This window comes from Bactrocera tryoni, unplaced genomic scaffold (assembly GCF_016617805.1).
Source record: "Bactrocera tryoni isolate S06 unplaced genomic scaffold, CSIRO_BtryS06_freeze2 scaffold_7, whole genome shotgun sequence".
NCBI classification, from domain to species: domain Eukaryota; kingdom Metazoa; phylum Arthropoda; class Insecta; order Diptera; family Tephritidae; genus Bactrocera; species Bactrocera tryoni.
This window is the reverse complement of record NW_024396366.1, coordinates 7,360,698-7,379,769: the sequence shown is the minus strand read 5'-3', so window position 1 is coordinate 7,379,769 and position 19,072 is coordinate 7,360,698. Positions and strand designations below refer to the sequence as shown.

The 19,072-nt window shown below is 39.2% G+C and overlaps 1 long non-coding RNA gene across 1 annotated transcript; it reads right to left on the bottom strand.

The window, feature by feature from the left end:
- Positions 1-17,235: 17,235 nt before the first annotated feature.
- Positions 17,236-18,740, bottom strand: LOC120781571. Its single transcript, XR_005706095.1, has 3 exons — positions 17,764-18,740; positions 17,558-17,702; positions 17,236-17,474 (listed from the first exon to the last, which is right to left on the bottom strand). It is a non-coding gene; the product is annotated as an uncharacterized LOC120781571 (long non-coding RNA).
- Positions 18,741-19,072: the final 332 nt, after the last annotated feature.

Sequence of the window (19,072 nt, the reverse complement as noted above, 5' to 3'; positions counted from 1 at the left end):
GCCTCCTAAAAAACAAAACGTGACTATACACACGTGCAGCACCTGCTCTCAAATTATTAAGGAAAATCAAACAAGTCTTATGTGTGCATCCTGTCGTGCATGGGTACATCTTAAATGTGCCAGCTTATCAACAAAAGAATTCAACGAGATCGCTCGCATCACTAAAAAGAATGGTCCCACTTGGAAATGTGATTCCTGCAAAAGTGAGGTTAGCATAATTATTCCTGAGGATGCAGTTGATAACTCGGACGATGAAACGGTAACAATGAATAAAATTAATGACTTGTTTGAAAAGAAACTTCAATCCCTGGCAGAGTCTCTTGCAGACAGCTTTGCAGCCAAATTTGATCGTTTCAAGACATCTATAGAAGGTAATGTGGCTAGCATCAGAGACGAAGTGGGTAAAATTGCTAAGCAAAATAACACACTAACTGACAAGTGTACTCGTCTTAATAACAGGATTGCATCAGTGGAGGAGAAACTCAAGTCTCATCCAGATTTGTCTGTATCCACTGAGGACATTATTGTTGAACTGGCTGAACGGAAAAAACGCCAGTCAAATGTAAAGCAATGAATGTGGCTGAATTAACAAAAGTCGATTGCCAAGATCGTTTGGAGGAAGATAGAACAAAAGTCCTCGCAGCACTACCACCCAGTCTCGCTAGCAACACAATGAATTTTAGATTACGGCGACTTGGTCATCCGTTAGCTGGCCGTACACGGCCGTTACTCAGTGAAACACCGTCAACAGATGAAGCGTTAACTATTCTCAAATGGAAAACAACAGCTGAAGCAAAAGGACCTCAGATTACCTTCAAGTCTGACTTAACACAAGCGCAACAGCATCATCTTAAAAACCTAAGAGCTGAACTTGACGCCATAATAAATATATCAATGGCATTCCTAAGATCGTTACTAAGAATTTTCGCCCGCTCACCAAGAAGAATCCATCCAACAGCGCGTTAATAAATTATCAGAACGTGAGGGGACTGAGAACAAAACTAAACAGGTTCCTAACATCGTCGTCAGCCAATAACACTGATGCATTTTGAATCACCGAGTCTTGGCTCCATCCAGCTATACTGGATGGTGAAATTATAGATAACACTTATTCAATTTACAGGAAAGATAGAAACCCTTCAACCAGTGGCTGTATACGTGGCGGAGGAGTATTTATAGCAATAAAACGCTCTTTTCAATCTGAGCTCGTCACAACTCCTGACGATAATTTGGAGCAAGTATTTATTAAGGTTAATTGCAATACTTTAGACATAATAATCGGATGTGTTTATCTGCCACCACAATCATCACATGAAGTTTATAACACTCATCTTCACCAAATATCTTACCTAAGAGATAAATTTAGAAATGCCAAGCTCGTTATCATTGGTGATTACAACTTACCAAGCAGTTCTCCCCGCCTTGACTGTGAAAACTTACTTTATGAGGTCTATGCATCGCTGGGATGCACACAACTCAACGACATTCTAAATAAACATCAAGGATTGCTGGACATCTGTTTCTCCAATCTTGATGTCAGCATTACAAATACCCAGTCCATCACGTCTTTAGACAAATATCACCCAGCTCTAGAAGTCACAATAGACATATTACCTCAACTAAAACCAGCTAATATACCATCGTTATCGTTTATAAAAGCGGACTACGCAAGTCTAAACACATTTTTCTTAACGATCGATTGGTCACAGTTATACAGTCATGAATCTCTAGATGATAAAGTCAATTATTTGTACAAGATAATCAAATATGGTATCTCGCTCCACGTACCAGTCTATATAAATAATCTAAGTAATTATCCATGTTGGTTCTCAACTGAATTAATTCGCAAAGTCAGGCTAAAAAAGGCAGCTCATTCAATATATAAAAACAAAAAATCCAGTCAGAACTATAAAAAATTTTGCCAACTCAGACGCGATTGCAAAGAACTCAGTGCCTCATGTTACAAAAACTATGTAAATAAAGTTGAACAATTGGTCAAGTCAGACCCAAATGAATTTTGGAAATTCGTCAGGAATAAAAGAAGAAATGGCTGCGAAATTCCCTTCACCCTATCGTGGAATAATCAATCAACTAACAATGGTGAGGAAGTCAGCAACTTATTCGCTGCTTTCTTTAAAAGTGTATATCAGACAGAGGTACAGCAGCCAGGATTTGTCCAGGACATTCATCATGATCGCCTACACGCGACTTTAGACAACTTAGAAGTAACCACTGACAATGTCTTTAGAGCAATTTCAGCATTAAATCCTAAAAAAGGTGCGGGACCTGATGGGATCCCCAATATTTTTCTCAAAACTGTGCAGCAGGACTTTGTGAACCACTAACACACATCTTCAGCGTCTCACTAGAACAGGGTGCCTTCCCTACAATATGGAAACTTTCATATGTTAGCCCGATACACAAAGATGGACTCAAATCAGAAGTCTCAAACTATAGACCAATATGTATTCAGTCTGCGCTAGCAAAGTTATTTGAAAAACTAGTCTTACCTCAGCTGAGTTTATTCTTTACAGACATTATTACCAATAGACAACATGGATTTACTGGCGGGAGGTCGACATCATCAAATCTATTTACATATGTCAACTATGTACTTAATGAAATGAACAATGGGCACAGAGTACATGCTGTTACACTTTGACAGAGTTAATCACAGGATTTTGCTGAATAAACTAAATTCGCTCGGCGTACAAGGTAATGCCCTGAAATGGCTCAGCTCCTACCTAACAGATAGGCAGCTCCAAGTCAGAGTAGACGGTCACCTGTCTGCTAGTTATGATGTAAAAACAGGAGTACCACAAGGAAGGATCACATCTTGGACCTGTCCTGTTTAACATATTTATCAATGATATTGGTACGAACTTCAGCTCGGAGTACCTTCTTTACGCCGACGATTTGAAAATATTCAGAGCAATAGTAAACGACTCAGATATCCAGGCACTTCAGCATGATATAGATCAGCTCTCTGCATGGTGTCTCAACAATAAATTATATCTAAACATAAAGAAATGTGCAGTGATCTCTTTCTCGCGTTCACATACCACGCACCCCACCAATTACATGCTGAACAACAAAGTAATCTCTGAAGTAGAGGACATAAAGGACCTGGGCATCATTATAGACAGCAAGCTGACATTTACGAAGCACATCAGTAAAATTACTTTACAAGCACACAAGATGTTGGGCTTCATTACCAGAACTTGCAGAGATTTTGCGGATACTCGATCACTTCTCAATTTATACTACTCACTAGTCCAACCAATCCTGGAATACGGCTCAGTTGTTTGGTCTCCATATACAGATATTCTGATCAGTAGAGGTGAGAAAGTCCAGAGAAAAATGTGTAAGACATTAATTTATCATCGTGCCCAGCCAACGCGGAACATCTCTATGGAGGAAATCTGCTGTCAGTACAAAATTAATAGTCTTAGGTCACGCCGTCAAATTGCTGATCTGGCCTTTTTCTCTAAAGTGATGAACGGACTCATAGATGCACCTGAGATCAACAGTAGTTTCGAATTTGCACCTGTAAATTTAACACGTTAACAAACGTATGCTTAAAATTTTGAATTTTATAACTAATATTATTACCCTTGTCTTGTTGTATTTTCCTTTATATTAAATATTAATTATTCAAATGTATATTGCCGATTGGAGTTGGTACAATTAAATAAATAAATAATAAATAAATTGAATCGCTTGAAGAAAAACTCTTTAAATGTAACTTTCAAACCCACCATCAAAAGAAGATCACAGATTTCTTCATTGTCTAAAATAAAATATGTATGTATGGATTTAAGTATTGGTATCTTTCATCCTAATGTTCCTCATCATACAAAATATGGGTGTATTTATGTATAATCAATCAATTTTAAAAAATTGAATTCTTAAAAAAATTGCATAATATTGCTTTAACTTGTTTTGTTAATAAAGTTTTCCTTTATGTGTTCAAATAATGCTACGATCTTGATTTTAAAATATGTACGTATAGTTCATTAAATAGTTATGTTTAACTCGAGGATTTTTTTTTTATTTTTTTATTTTTTATTTTATAAAAGCTTACATAATAATACAATTATTATACAAACTTAAGAAAATACGCAGCACTAGCATCATGGGCTATCGGCCGACTGGTTATGTTATATGCGTCGAAGAAGGTCGCTGTCTTTCAAAAAGTTGTAGATTTTCGAAATGTTGTTGCTTGAGGGATCCATCAATAAAATTATTGGATCAGTATTATTGAAGTTTGACAGTCTATGAGTTTGAAGTGCTGGACAATGTTGCAGAAGATGCAATAGATTTAAATCTGAATCACAAAATGGGCATTGGTTGATCTGAGTGCCATTTAGTATGTGAGCGTGTGTGATAATGGAGTGGCCAATGCGAAGTCTGATATATGGAATGATATAATTAGATGAAAGCGATGACGAAAAGGATGGTTTGATACGATTTGAATTTATTCTAGAGTAGTGGTGTCTGTAATTCATCCAATCAAGCGCCAATTTAGTGGATCTTTGTTGAATAATAAGCCGTTTTATATCACTCTTAACAAACAAGGCAGATGTAGTTGTTGGAGTGATGCACACCTCCTTAGCCACCGAGTCCGCAAAAGTATTTCCAATGATTCCAGAGTGACCGGGTATCCACATTATTTTTAGTCTATGTGCTAACGAAAACAACAGCGATCTAATGCCAATAATGACGTCATTGTAGTTACTGCGGTTTTTTAAAGCTTGAAAACACGTTAGACTATCTGTACAGATGATGAATTTACCAAGGTTTTGTTGGGCATACTGGACAGCTTTGAGAATACCCGTAGCTTCAGCGGTAAAAATTGAACAAAATGGAAATAATAAACCATACGATATTCTTTGTTGGTTATCATCAACTACAGCAAAAGATGTATGCGACGATTTGGAGCCATCAGTATATATAAACTGCCAACCAAAAGATTTGAAGTGCGCAGATAATTCCAAAAATCGAGATTTATACACAGTGCTTGGAGTGATGGATTTGCGAAGAAAAGTAAGATCACTAATGAAAGAAGATTCATTTACTTTCCACGGTGGAATATATTTACTGCAAGGCAGCAATATTTTAAGCGGCAACTCATTGGTTTTAGCAAACAAAGCACTTTTAAAAATAGAAGACGGTATTTTAGGAGACCTCTTTCTGCAAAGTGATGATTGAAAGTCCTTTTTATAGTAAAGTTCGTGCTGAGTATGAGTTTTGAATAAAGCTTATTTAAGCTATCTTCCACTGCATCTTTTAGAGAAGGTAGGCCAGCTTCCGTCAGTATGTTTTTAATTGGCGATGTTGGAAACACTCGAAGAGAACAACGAACTGAAGAATGATAGGGCGCAGCAAGCATCTTTAGATGATTCTTAGAATGATGTCCATAAATTTCCAAGCCATAATTAATTACAGATGAGATGAGGGCTTTAGTGACGTTGACCAGTAAAGCCGAGCCGATGAGTGAGCGCTTACATGAGAGGTATTTAATAATATTTAAATTAACAAAAAGTCTTTTTCTTATATACTGACAATGTTTCTTAAATGTATACTTAGAGTCTAATACAATACCAAGGAACTTAATACTATCTGTACACAAAATGTTTGTATTATCAAATGTGAGCGTTGGGATAGTACATTGATGTTTTTACAAATATGAAAAAGTTTCGATTTAGGAAAAGATATTGATGTGCCTGAAGTAGAGGACCAACGAGAAAGACGCAATAAAATTTCAGAGAAAGTAATTGTTACTGAAGTCAAATTTGAAGTTTTTGAGAATAAAATTAAATCATCAGCATAAATCTGATGCCGGATAGTAACAAAATCTGATAGAATGGTACTGATTTCATCAAATGCAATAGTAAATAGGATCACCGAGAGCGGTGACCCTTGTGGGGTACCATTATCTAATGGTAGAACAGAGGATGAAACATTGGATATGATAACACTTAATTTACGGTTGGATAGGAAAGATTTGACAAAGTTAAAAATACGAGAACCCACTCTCCACCTACTAAGCTGTCTTAACACTACATGAATCCCAATCCTGTCAAATGCTTTTAGGAAATCTAAAGAAAGAATAGAAACATGATTTTTGTGGGACAGAGTATCAGAGATAAAGTAAAGTATTCGACGCTGTACTCGCCGGGGGAAGCAGAGGAAGAGGAAGACCTCCACTCCGTTGGAAGGACCAAGTGGAGAAGGACGTGGATACGCTTGGAATATCCAATTGGCGCCACATAGCGAAAAGAAGAAACGACTGGCGCTTGTTAACTCGGCTATAATCGCGTAAGCGGTGTCAACGCCAATAAAGAAGAAGAAGGATGCGTTTGACCTGTCCGTTTCCCATATTTTTGAACATTGAATCTTATGTAAAATTGAACGAGGAATCGAATGGAAAAGTCAATTTCGAAAAAAGTTGGTGGAAAAGCACAAAAAACTGTTTTTTGTGGGAAAAAAAATTTGTTTTGGATTTTGAATTTTTTTTTTGATTTTGAAAATATTTTCATCAGAAAGCTGAGAGTTTTTTACATAAAATTGTATAACTTGAAAATTTTTTGCATTCAATTTTCATTCGTTAAAAAATAAAATAGTCAAATTTCTGTTTGATCGGAATACGGGTACAAAACCATGTCGCTAATTGATGGAATGGCTCATATAAGTAATTTAAGCGAATTATTGAATTCTTTTCAAAAAGAACTATACACATTACACACAGAAAAAACTTAAGAGGGGAGCCTGCTTTAGAGGCTTAAAAAATTGGTTTTTTCGGGAGGTAAATAAATAATTTATTAAAACGAAATTCCTAGGGTTAACTATAAACATCATCCGAACATTTTTTGGACACGAAATCTTTGATATCCTGCCTTTGGGAAGCAATTGCTCTATGCATCTCTCATGTGCATTCGTCGGACGGCGGGCAGGATGCAGGTCGCAATTTCTACCGGAAACAAGATATTCAAAGATATTCATATTTGTTAATAATCTTCTTTATCTTCTAGTCAAACTAAGAAAATTTCCCAAAAAAGTGTAAAATGCTATTGTATTATAATGAGTTCACGAAATGAAGTCAATTTTATTTAGTTCCGGATTGGAAGTTGCACCCCACGTTTATTAACACGAGGACTGATCACTTTACAGCAAATCAGCCCTCACTTTATACGCAGCTTTTGCACGTACGTTACAAATAATTTTCTTGTTTTTTATAATGATTGTCTTATTTTGTATGATTGTAATTAGCACGAGATGAGCCAAAAAAAAGATCTGGCTGATTGCGCACGCGAGATGATGGGCAGAGTGACTTCTTTTCCTTTTTTTCCTGTTATAGCGTGACTAGAGTGTGTACAATGCATTGGCAACTGTATAACAATGTGACTAGAGTGTGGGCCTGCATTGGTAATTGTATAATGGTGTGACCAGAGTGTGGGCAAAGCATTGGCAAACCGTAACATTCCGCCCGCCATCAGGAGCGTGCTTCTGATTTGATTTTGTTGCCATGTGGAAGGATTGCCAACTTTGCGATTGGTCTGACGAGAGTGGTAGTTGCAGTTTTAATTGTAGCAACCCTGGTGAATCCATCTGCAACAGGATGCAGTTGAAAGATTCTTGCAAGTGGCCATTTGCCAATTGCCAGAGAGCCAATTTCTAATTGATTGTTTGGGAGCCACCATTTCGTCGTAGCGAGTTGACGTTGCAAGTATGATGTTGACCAGTGCTTCCAGAATTGTTGAAGCTGATGCTGTATCAGCTGCCATCGTAATAGTCGCACGATATTGATTGGTTGTAGAGTGGGTTCTGGAAGCGTTGTGAGTGCTTGGCCGATCAAAAAGTGAGCAGGCGTATGTGCTACGAGGTCTCCAGGATCATCGCTGAGTGGTTCTAGTGGCCGTGAGTTGAGGATGGCTTCGATTTGTATGAGTAAAGTCATAATTTAATCGAGTGAGTATGATGTGTCCCCAAATGCCCGTGTGAGATGAAATTTGATTGACTTTACCGCTGCTTCCCCCTTGCCGCCCATGTGCAGTGCTGCAGGTGGATTGAATTGCCACTGAGTGCCGTCATCCAGTAGGAGTGAAGCGATTGATGTGCTTTTTGATGATCCTTGAGTGAATAATTTCTTGAGTGTGGCATCTGCGCCAAGAAATGTTGTGCCGTAGTCTGAGTAAAGAGTGTGGCAGATGCCTCTGAGTGCGGTGAACCGTCTGTACGGAGCAATGAATGTGTCAGAAGTGTAGTTAGTTGCCACTTCAATGTGCACAGCTGATGTGCTCATACAAACAAATACACAGATCCAGTCTTTAAATTGTTTGGCGCCTCGGCCTCTCCATGATTTCATTGTGATTGGTCCAGCATAATCCACACCAGTGTGGAGAAATGCTCTTGATGGTTGAACCCTTGTTGCAGGCAACTGGCCCATGAGTTGCTGTGCTCGTTTACTCCTGTGGCGAGCGCATTTCTGCATTTCGAACTTCTGTCATCATTAGTTGAGTGCCACCGTTCATTGTACGGAGGTGTGCGGTGTAGATGACTAATGACGTGAGTGTAGAGTGTCTTGCCAGAATGATTAGATGCTGTTGATTGTACGTGAGTGTGGAATTTGCGAGTCGACCACCAAATCGCAAGACTCCGTGTTCGTCGATAAATGCTGTCAGTCGGTGAAACGGATAATTTGCAGGTAGCGCACGATTGGCCTTGAGTTGATGCAACTCGTGTGAAAAATACGCTGCTTGAGTTGACTTTGCCCAGTAGATTGTTGCTCTCTCAATGTCTGTTGGGGTGAGTGGTGCAGTAAGAGATGACCCTGGTATTCGTTTGAGTGTGTCAATAGCTCTATAAATTGTAGCAGTGACGTGAATGATTAATCGGCTGAGTGGTTGTCATGACGAGAGTGAGACCTGGACGAGCTTCTTGACTAGTGGTGTCGTCCTGAGTTTCTGGCTGCCGATGCCAGTTGCATCGTGACTGTGAGAGCTATGGTGGTCCCGTCCACCATAGTGAGTGTGATGATAGCTGAGCGAGAGTGATGCCTCGAGATGCACAGTCAGCTGGGTTTTGATTACCCGGAACATACCGCCAGTTGCAATCTGTGGTGAGTTGTTGGATGTTGACAACTCGATTCCGTACGTAGTCTTTCCAGCGTGACGCATGTGATCGAATCCACGCGAGTGTGACTAATGAGTCAGTCCAGAGAGTGGTTGATTGTGCGTCAACTTGTAGAGTGGCTTTGACGTAAGTCATTAATTTCGATAGTAGCAACGCTGCTGATAGCTCTAGTCGTGGGATAGTGAGTCGTTTAAGTGGTGCTACTTTTGTCTTTGCGTAAAGGAGTGTCGTGAGTGTCTATCCGGATGCTGAGTGGACAGTAACGTAGATTGCTGCTGTCATTGCGAGCTGAGATGCGTTGCAAAAACAGTGGAATTAACAATTCGTGGCCTTTGAAGTGTTAATCCAGCGTGGAATGTTGAGTGTGTCGATTTGTTGAAGTTCGAGTTGCGGTGATTGCCATGATTGCAATACTTTCGACGGGACCTGGTGATCCAAACCGATTTATTGCGCCCACAATTCGGTGATAAAAATCCCAGTGGATCGAAGATCTGAGAAACCTCAGATAAGATTGTTCGTTTGGAGGACTTGTTTTGATTATCCGAGTGGCTTTTTATGATGAATCTAAGATTGTCCGACTTTGCGTGTAAGTACAATCTTAGTAGTTTGTTCGTGCAGTCTCCAAGATGGTGCTGATGAAATGAAATTGAGTACTTCTTCGCTGTTTGGTTGCCACTTGACGAGTGGGAAACCGCCCGCCGTGCAGATTTGATTTAATTGATTGGCGATTTCTTTTAGCTCAGTAGTGTTATCAGCTCCGCCGAAAATATCGTCGACATATCTGCCGTACTTGAGTGCAGGTACTGCTAGTGGATAATTTTTTCCTTCGTCCTCCACGAGTTGTTGAAGGACTCGGACGGAAAGGAACGGTGCTGATCTCGTGCCGTAGGTGACTGCGGTGAGATGATATGGCGTAATCTCTTTATTATTATTGAACCACAGAATGCGTTGCAAGTCCCAGTCGTCTGGGTGTACGTTGATTTGCCGGAACATTTATTCAATGTCTGTCGAGCCGATGTATTGGTGTTGTCGGACGTATAGAAGTACGTCGGTGATATCAAGTTGAATTTTTGCTCCGATAAGGCAGAAAATCGTTGAGTGATTTTCCTGATGTGGTGACACACGAGCCGTCGAAGACGACTCTGAGTGTGGTGCTGACACTGTCGGGACGTAACACTCCGTGACGTGGCATATAGTATACTGATTGAGTGCGCTGGTGACATTTAACAGCTGCCTCACCGTTTGAGACCCTCAACCCTCCTGATACCGAAGTATCATGTGCTGAGGTCATCTCAGTGGTGAAATCAGCTGATTCAATGTCGTTGTCAGCATTGAGTGAATTTGGAGTGTTTGACACGGCAGTCATGTGTCCCATTCCTTCGTAGACTTGCATGAACTCTGTATAGAGTTGCTTGTATTATTGATTGGTGTTGAGTTTCTTGCTGATTTGCTGTAGCCATCGATGTGCTGAGTTGTACGAATTTCCCAGATTTAATTTTTCTGAGATGATTGGCAGTCGGACGATGTATCGCCCCGATTGGTCTCGTTGATGTTTCGTTTTGAAGTGTTTTTCACATTGCTCTTCTTCTGGGGCCAGTTCACTGACCGATTGCTCTGGAACTTCTTCATGAATCCAGAATCGAGTGAGCAACTCGTCGAGATTGCTTTCTTGTCTAGTGTTTGAGGTGGTGATGAGTGAGAGACGAGGCTGCTGAGTTGATGTGAGTGCTGCTGGTCCAATGATGAGCCAGTCGAAAATTGAAAGTTGAGCAATTGAAGTGATTGACGGGTGGGTACCTGATGATGTTTGGTTTAATGATTCGACCGAAGAAATCAGCGCCGATGATGATGTCCACTGGTTGTGGCAGAAGGAAACTCGGATCTGCAAGGTTCATATGGTGTGGATTAGTCAGGTTCAGATGACGTGCGTGATGATGGTGAACGGACAGTAAGAATTGGTAAAATCTGAGCAACGATTTGCACCGTTGCGTCAGAGTGACTTGCCTTGAGTATGAGGTCGGCTGACCCCTTTGATGTGATGGCATTCTTACCGCCGATTCCCGAGATGGTAACTGATAAGTGGCTTCTTTTGATTGAAACTTGCGTGATGAGATATTCAGAGACGAGTGAAATTTCTGACCCAGAGTCGATCAGAATTCTAACGTTGATTTGCTGAATCGGCGTGATGATTAGTGCTTTTGCAGTAGCTAGTAAAGTGATTGCAGTTGATGAGTGCGTGGCGGAGTTGAGTGGTTGGATTCACATGAGTGATTGGAGGCTGCACAAACATCCTATTGTCTAAGTCTTGCACCGCGCAGAACTTTTGCACGATGCAAGGTTGTGTCTGCTCATACAGTTCTTGCAGATGCATCGTTGAATAACTACTACACGACGATCTTGAGGTGACAGAGTGCGGAACTTTTGGCATGACGTGATGAAGTGCGCTCCAAAGCAGCAATCACATTGATAAATCGAGTCTTGCTGAGCTGGCTGAGTGGCAGTTTTGCGTGCGGTGGCGTGAAGTGCATTTTTTGGTTTTTGTTGATTGCTGACGAGCTGACTCTGTGTTCTCGAGAGTGCGAGCCCGCTGACTGATAAAGTCTTTGAGTTGCGTGTAAATTTGATATGTCGCTTGATTGCTAACTGAGGATTTCCACAGTTCACGAGTGCGGCTTGAGAGTTGCTTGATGGTAGAATAAACTACCAGACAATCCTAATTGTCTGTTCATTGGCCAATGAGTGCGAGTGCGTTGAGTGCTGAATCTACCCCAGAGTTGCTGCAGAAATTCGGTAGATTCTTTCTGCTTTTGTGTGGCCGAGTGTTCTTGAATTAGATGTGCAAGTTGACTGTCGATGAGAACCCGTTTGTTCCCATACCGCTCCTTGAGTGCTGTCCAGGCTGTTGAAAACGCCGTTTCAATAACCGGGATGTGTGAGATGAGCTCGAGTGCTGGACCAGTAACGGCAACTCGCAAATAATGTAGTCGCTCAAGATCTGCGAGTGTTGAGTTGCTGATTACCATTGACTGCAAGAGAGTGCAGAACGAGGTCCAGTGCAGGTAACCACTGTCAAAGCTCGGCAGCAGCAGCTTTGGCTGAGGCTGTACTGCTTCACGATATGACTGAGGTGCAGGAGTGTCGATTGGCTGAAGACGGACTGCAGCGAGTTGACGAATATCGTAGATGATGCTTGCTTATTACGGGTAAACATCATCCGCCAAATACTCGTGAGTGAGATGTGCGACTGGCCAGGTAATTTCCAGAAACGAGTGCTCTTTGAATAAAGCCCTGTGTATTTCCTCAGCTGATTGCAAGATTGCCTTGATTTCAGAGCTGTCCTTATCCCGGAAATTATTGATTTGATTGAAGTGTAGAGTGAGTGCTTTCACGCGATTGAGTTGCGATCTGGCTTTAAGCACGAGCTCGTCAGATAGCCGCGCGGGTGATTGTGCACGATTTGACGAGCGAGTGGATTTGACAGAACCTGTCTCGTCCACATCTGAGTGCACAGGTGGTGATTGTCATCCTGACGTAACAGGCACGTTGAGTGTAGGTGCTGATAGCACCGTTGACTTGCGACTTTGGTTCGATTTGACGGATTGTACGTCCAAATCTTTACAATCCGGATTGAGTGCCTCCCTATTTCCTTTATCGGACATGATTTGACCCGCACTACAGTTGTTGCGATTTAGTTTGAATTGTCCACACGCACTGTGTATGAATTGTAACAAAAATCCCGAAAAGAAGTCACAAAAAAATTAACCGGTAATTTTCCGTGACTAATTAATGCTTGCTGAGTGTAATGAGCGACACGAGAGCACAAAATTAATTAATAACCGAAATTATTAATTAATTCGCGAAATGCAAACGACCGACGTTGAGCGTCACTGCCCTACCGCGTCGGTACGCCGATAATGTCACTGTTTGCCGCATGTGCTAGCACGCACACTAACAAACACGAGCGGCCACACGAGATGATCCGACTCCAAGGACAAAAATGTATAATAATGAGTGCACGAAATGAAGTAAATTTTATTTAGTTCTGGATTGGGTGTTGCACCCCACGTTTATTAACACGAGGACTGATCACTTTACAGCAAATCAGCCCTCACTTTATACGCAGCTTTTGCACGTACGTTACAAATAATTTTCTTGTTTTTTATAATGATTGTCTTACGTTGTTTGATTGTAATTAGCACGAGATGAGCCAAAAAAAAAGATCCGGATGATTGCGCACGCGAGATGATGGGCAGAGTCACTTCTTTTCCTTTTTTTCCTGTTATAGCGTGACTAGAGTGTGTACAATGCATTGTCAATTGTATAACAGTGTGACTAGAGTGTGGGCATGCATTGGCAATTGTATAATAGTGTGACCAAAGTGTGGGCAATGCATTGGCATTCCGCAACAGCTATAATTTTTTAAAAAATTAAAAAAAATGCTTTTTGAAAAAAAAGGTTTCTTTATGTTGCTTAAAAATATGTTCAAACTTGGCATTTCTTAGTTTTTTTTAGTTTAAATAGAAGATAATTTAATGTCAAACATAATAAACTTTGCCCCAATTTTCATTTTTTTTCTCTCCTGCCCGCCAATTAAGAAAAATCAACAAAAATGAAAACCCGAGAAATCGAACGTCAAAGTTTTTGCTTTCTGCCCAAGCGCTCATATATCTGCTAGACGCTCTGTCACTATTTCTCTTCTGCTTCGCCAATTTTTCAAAATCCAATCTATAACTTTGGGAACATATTTTTAGATAACTTTTAAAAAGATTTAAGCAAAAAAAAAATAGATTTTTTTAAGCCTCTAAAGCAGGCTGCCCTTTAAGCGAACAAAATTTTTCTCGAACAAAACGCAATATTCTTATCCTAAGCAAAACACAAGTAGAAACAGCTCAGTTACACGAATTAAACCAAATACTAATATGTATAACGAAAATTACCAAAATCGAAAATATACTAACACACGCCAAAATGAACAGTATTCACAAAATTAGAAGCACTAACAACAATAATACCACATAGACACCTGAGCCAATGAAAATAAGTATACGAACGTAGAAAATGAAGTAAATTTTTTAATTACAAAGAACAAAACTCCCCTTAATACATTTACCTATAGGAAAAACTTAAATTAATTACCTTATAGATACAGGATCAATTACAATCATATTAAAAGAAGGGATATTATCGGAAAATTATCCCAAAATAACAATGAAATATCCTATAAAATAAAAACTTTAAATGGAATAAATCAAATAAGAAGTGTAGTAATCACACCATTTCCAAAAGAATGTGGAAGCCTTGGCACCCTTCACTGGAAACTACAATAGTCCTTTATGGATTGTAGAGAAAAACTCCGTGAAAAAGAAATATGGAATGGTCATTGACTGCAGAAAATTAAACGAATTTAGATGACAAATTTCCAATTCCAAATTTAAATTCAATCTTAGACAAACTAGGAAAATCAGAGCACTTTACCACCCTGGATTAGACCAAAGGTTTTCACCAAATCTCAATTAGAGAGATAAATAGAAGAAAACCCGCTTTCTCAACAGCACGAATTCACTCGAATGCCATTTGGTTTAAAAAATGCACCATCAAAATTTCAAAGATTGATGAATAGAGTCCTTAGCGAACATATTAATAAAATATGCGTCGTATACATGGATGGCATATTAGTATTTGGCACTTCTTTATAAGAACATTAAACTAATTTAAAACAGACACTCAAAGCCCTAAGGCAAGCAAAGTTAAAAATTCAAGTGGAAAAATGCGAATTTGTCAAGAAAGAAACTTAATTTTTGGGCCACATTTTAGCATTAGAAGGAATTAAGCAAAATCTATCCACGGTTGAATTCCTACAAACCCAAAAAATACTTAATACCATGAAAAGAATCAAATCATTTTAGGAATGACAGGATTTTATAGGAAATTTGTTAAGGATTACGCAAAAATTGCACATCCTATGACCAAATATTTAAAAAAAGGACAAACAACAAATATATCTTCTTCCTCTTAAATAGCGTGGAAACCGCTTACGCGGTTATAGCCGAGTTAACAATTCCAAGCGAAGCCAATTCCTTCTTCACCTGGTCCTTTCAACACAGTGGAAATCTTCCTCTTCTTCTGCTTCCCCCGGCGGGTACTGCGTCGAATACTTTCAGCGCTAGAGTGTTTTCGTCCATTCGGACGACATGACCTAGTAAGCGTAGCCGCTGTCTTTTAATTCTCTGAACTATGTCAATGTCGTCGTATAACTGATAGAGCTCATCGTTCCATCGAATGCGATATTCGCTGTGGCCAATGCGCAAAGGACCATAAATCTTTCGCAGAACTTTTCTCTCGAAAACTCGCAACGTCGACTCATCAAAGAGGTTACTCTGTAAGGCGTTGCGCAAGTGAAAAAGTTCGTAAATGACAAAAAGCAACTCTGTAAGGCGACAAGCGCATTGGAAATTGCGTTTTGCGCATTTATTTTTACCCCTTCGCAATGGCAGCACTCTGTATTGCGTAAACGACTGTCAAATCTGTACGTATTTTTGATTCGATATCAAACTGGCAAGCGCAACGGACAAAAAATGTAAGTTTATAAGACATATTTGTAGTTTTAATTAAAAAAAAGATTTATTTAACAGGGAACATTTTAAAAATAAGCAAACAAACCCAACACAGTTCGAAATTTTAATCAATTACATGAAAACACATTCGGAACTTTCCAAAGGACAACTGAAAACTGTGGACGCGAAAAATGCTGCAAATAATTTATGGAAAGAGTTGGTATGTGACCTTAATGCTGCGGGGCCACCATCGCGCGATGTTTTAAAATGGAAAAAGGTAAAAAAAGATTAATTTTGAAGCACATATTACTTAATTATTTAAAGGTTTGGTCGGATTATAAAACTCATTTGAAAGCAAAAATGCGCCGGAATAAAATAAGTATTTCTGGAACTGGTGGTGGTCCTCCAAGTCATTGCTCCTTAACACCGTTGGAGGAGCAGGTTAGTGAGCTTCTGGCAATGGAAATATCCGTCAGTGGAATAAGCGGCACCTCAGAATTTGGTGCAGCACAGTTAACACAACCAAGTGGGTCAGACATTACAACCGACGAATTCCGACAGAATGAACCAACGCCAGTGGATGAAATGCCACATTGTTCACGTCAGAGAGTCGCTCCGCAAAAGAAAGATAGCCTTTTAAATAAGCAGGTGGATAACCAAATCGCTTATCACAAAGGTTCATTAAAAGTGTTGTCTGAAATTAATGTAAACCTAAAAGTGATTTCAAAATGCATGAAAAAAAAACATAAAATGAGTAAAAAAAATATAAATTGGCTGTTGAAAAATTCGAACACAAAAAAAGGATTGATTTGGACAAAACAAAACTAAAATTTGCAACATTAGAACTAAAAAAGCAAATGCTAGAAATATTTTAGTTATTGACATTGAAGTCTGTTACTTATTTTTTAATACTTACTGATAATTATTTATTGAATTAAAAATGTATTTTTTGTTTATGTGATAGTTTTTTCTTTTTATTACATATATAATACTGACATACATATATAGATATAGTATGTATACACATGTGCAAGAGACTACAGCTTTATATCATTAATGTGAATTTTAATCAAATAAATGTGAAAATATGAAAAATTAAAAAGTTTACTTTATTGAATAGTGTTATATGTTTATAAACTAATCGTACTGTTTTTTAGTTGATCTCTTAAACGTAATATTGGTTTCATTCGCATTTCCTATGGTTTCAGTATAACTAGTATCGACTTCTTCAACTTCTACTGCTATATTTACAGGTGATTCCACATTATTAGAGTGCAAATATTATGAAGTGCACAACATACGTTTAAAATTTGCACCACTTTTTCTGGGGCATAATGCAGTTCAGCGGCTACGCTGGCTAGGTCATGTTGTCCGGATGGATGAAAACACTCCAGCTCTGAAAGTATTCGACGCAGTACCCGCCGGGGGAAGCAGAGGAAGAGGAAGACCTCCACTCCGTTGGAAGGACCAAGTGGAGAAGGACCTGGCTTCGCTTGGAATATCCAATTGGCGCCACGCAGCGAAAAGAAGAAACGACTGGCGCGCTGTTGTTAACTCGGCTATAATCGCGTAAGCGGTGTCTACACCAATTAAGAAGAAGAAGAAGATAATGCAGTTCTCTAGCAGCTAAAAGGCATCGGAACCGCGCTTTTAATACTCCAAATACTCGTTCGATAAGGGATCTGGCTTTTGAAAATTTGTAGTTGTAGTAACTTTCCGCAGAGTTTTCAGCAGCATTTCTATATGGAGTTAAAAGCCATGGCTCAAGCGGTAAACCAGAATCGCCTATGAGAAAAAAATTAAGTTAGCAAAATAATTGATGCATATAATAGCTAACAAGTAAAATTAACGAATGTGTATATGCTCACCCAGAATGCGAATTCCTATTTCTCCATTCACTTAGTTGGTTTGTAAATATTGGCGCTCGCTTGACAAATTCCACACATGTGAATCATGACACGCCCCAGCAAATCGACCGTTAACGGCTTTGATCATCATCTTATGATCACATATCTAGGTTTTGGAAACAATATTTATAAAAAAACAAAGATAAATTAAAAAACAATAGCCTTACCACCATAGCGTTTGTACTATGTTTTAATTTCCTATTAAAATTTAAATGTTCATTTACTGCCGGTCGTATCATTTGGATGTGAGTACCATCCACCACTCCAATTACTCCTGGAATTCCAGACACTGAGTAAAAGGCTCGTTTCGCTTCATTTTTCTCCTCTGAAGTCATTGCAAAAGTTATGTGTTTTGGACACAACACTTTCTCAATCGCTTTGCAAACTTCAAACACACAATGGGAAACAGTTTGTTGAGCTAGTCCTGTGTGGTGATCTTGTCCATTTTGCTGTTGATACCCTCCCTGCGCCAAAAATTTTAAAGTGGCCGCTAATTTCACAATTTCGGGTATTACTGTCGACTTGCGTGGAGTTTTTAGCTCACTACTTATGCTGTCCAACACATATTTGAATGATTCCTTACCTAGGCGAAAATTTTGCACGAAACTATTTACGAGTAAAAGCACAAACAAAATTAAAGAATTGCATTACACTTTATCATTCAAACTTGCCTTTTTTCACTAAGACTCATCACATTGGACTTGTCTTTAATCATTTCCGCTCCACTCGTTCATTTCGTTCGTTCGTTTCCTCCCACAACACAACGCAATCCATATTCACACTTTTTTTATTTATTTAAAATTACTTTTATATATTTATAAAACTCTTCAAATTTAATTTCATGTTTATCTGTCAATTTTCTACACTTCTTCACTTTTCTGTTATTGATTTTGTTTTCATTCTCCTTCGTTTCGGTCAGTAATGTCAACTATACTGGAAATTTGTCAACGTGAAAGCAGTGCAACACTGTTTACAATGCGAAAGTGTTACAGAGTACCGATTTTCCTTCGCAACGCAATTCACTTTCGCAACGCATTGCTATTCGTAACGCCTTACAGAGTAACCCCCCAGATGTTGTCATCGTCCATGCCTCTGCACCATATACCAGGACGGGAATAATTAGTGATTTATAGAGTTTGGTTTTTGTTCGTCGAGAGATGACTTTATTTCTCAATTGCCTACTTAGCCCGAAGTAGCACCTATTAGCAAGAGATACCCAGCGTTGGATTTCGAGACTGACGTTGTTGGTGGTGTTGATGCTGGTTCCAAGATAGACGAAATTATACGAAAACAGCTTTGAAATCGATGAAGAGGTGGTGTGTGTGGATTCTCTTTTTACGAGTTTTTTCCAAGATTTGGTGCATGGTGAATATCTCAGTTGTTGATTTGTCAGATCTGAAGCCACACTGATAAGGCCCAATCAGTTTGTTGACGGTGGGCTTTAATCTTTCATACAATATGTTCGATAGAACCTTA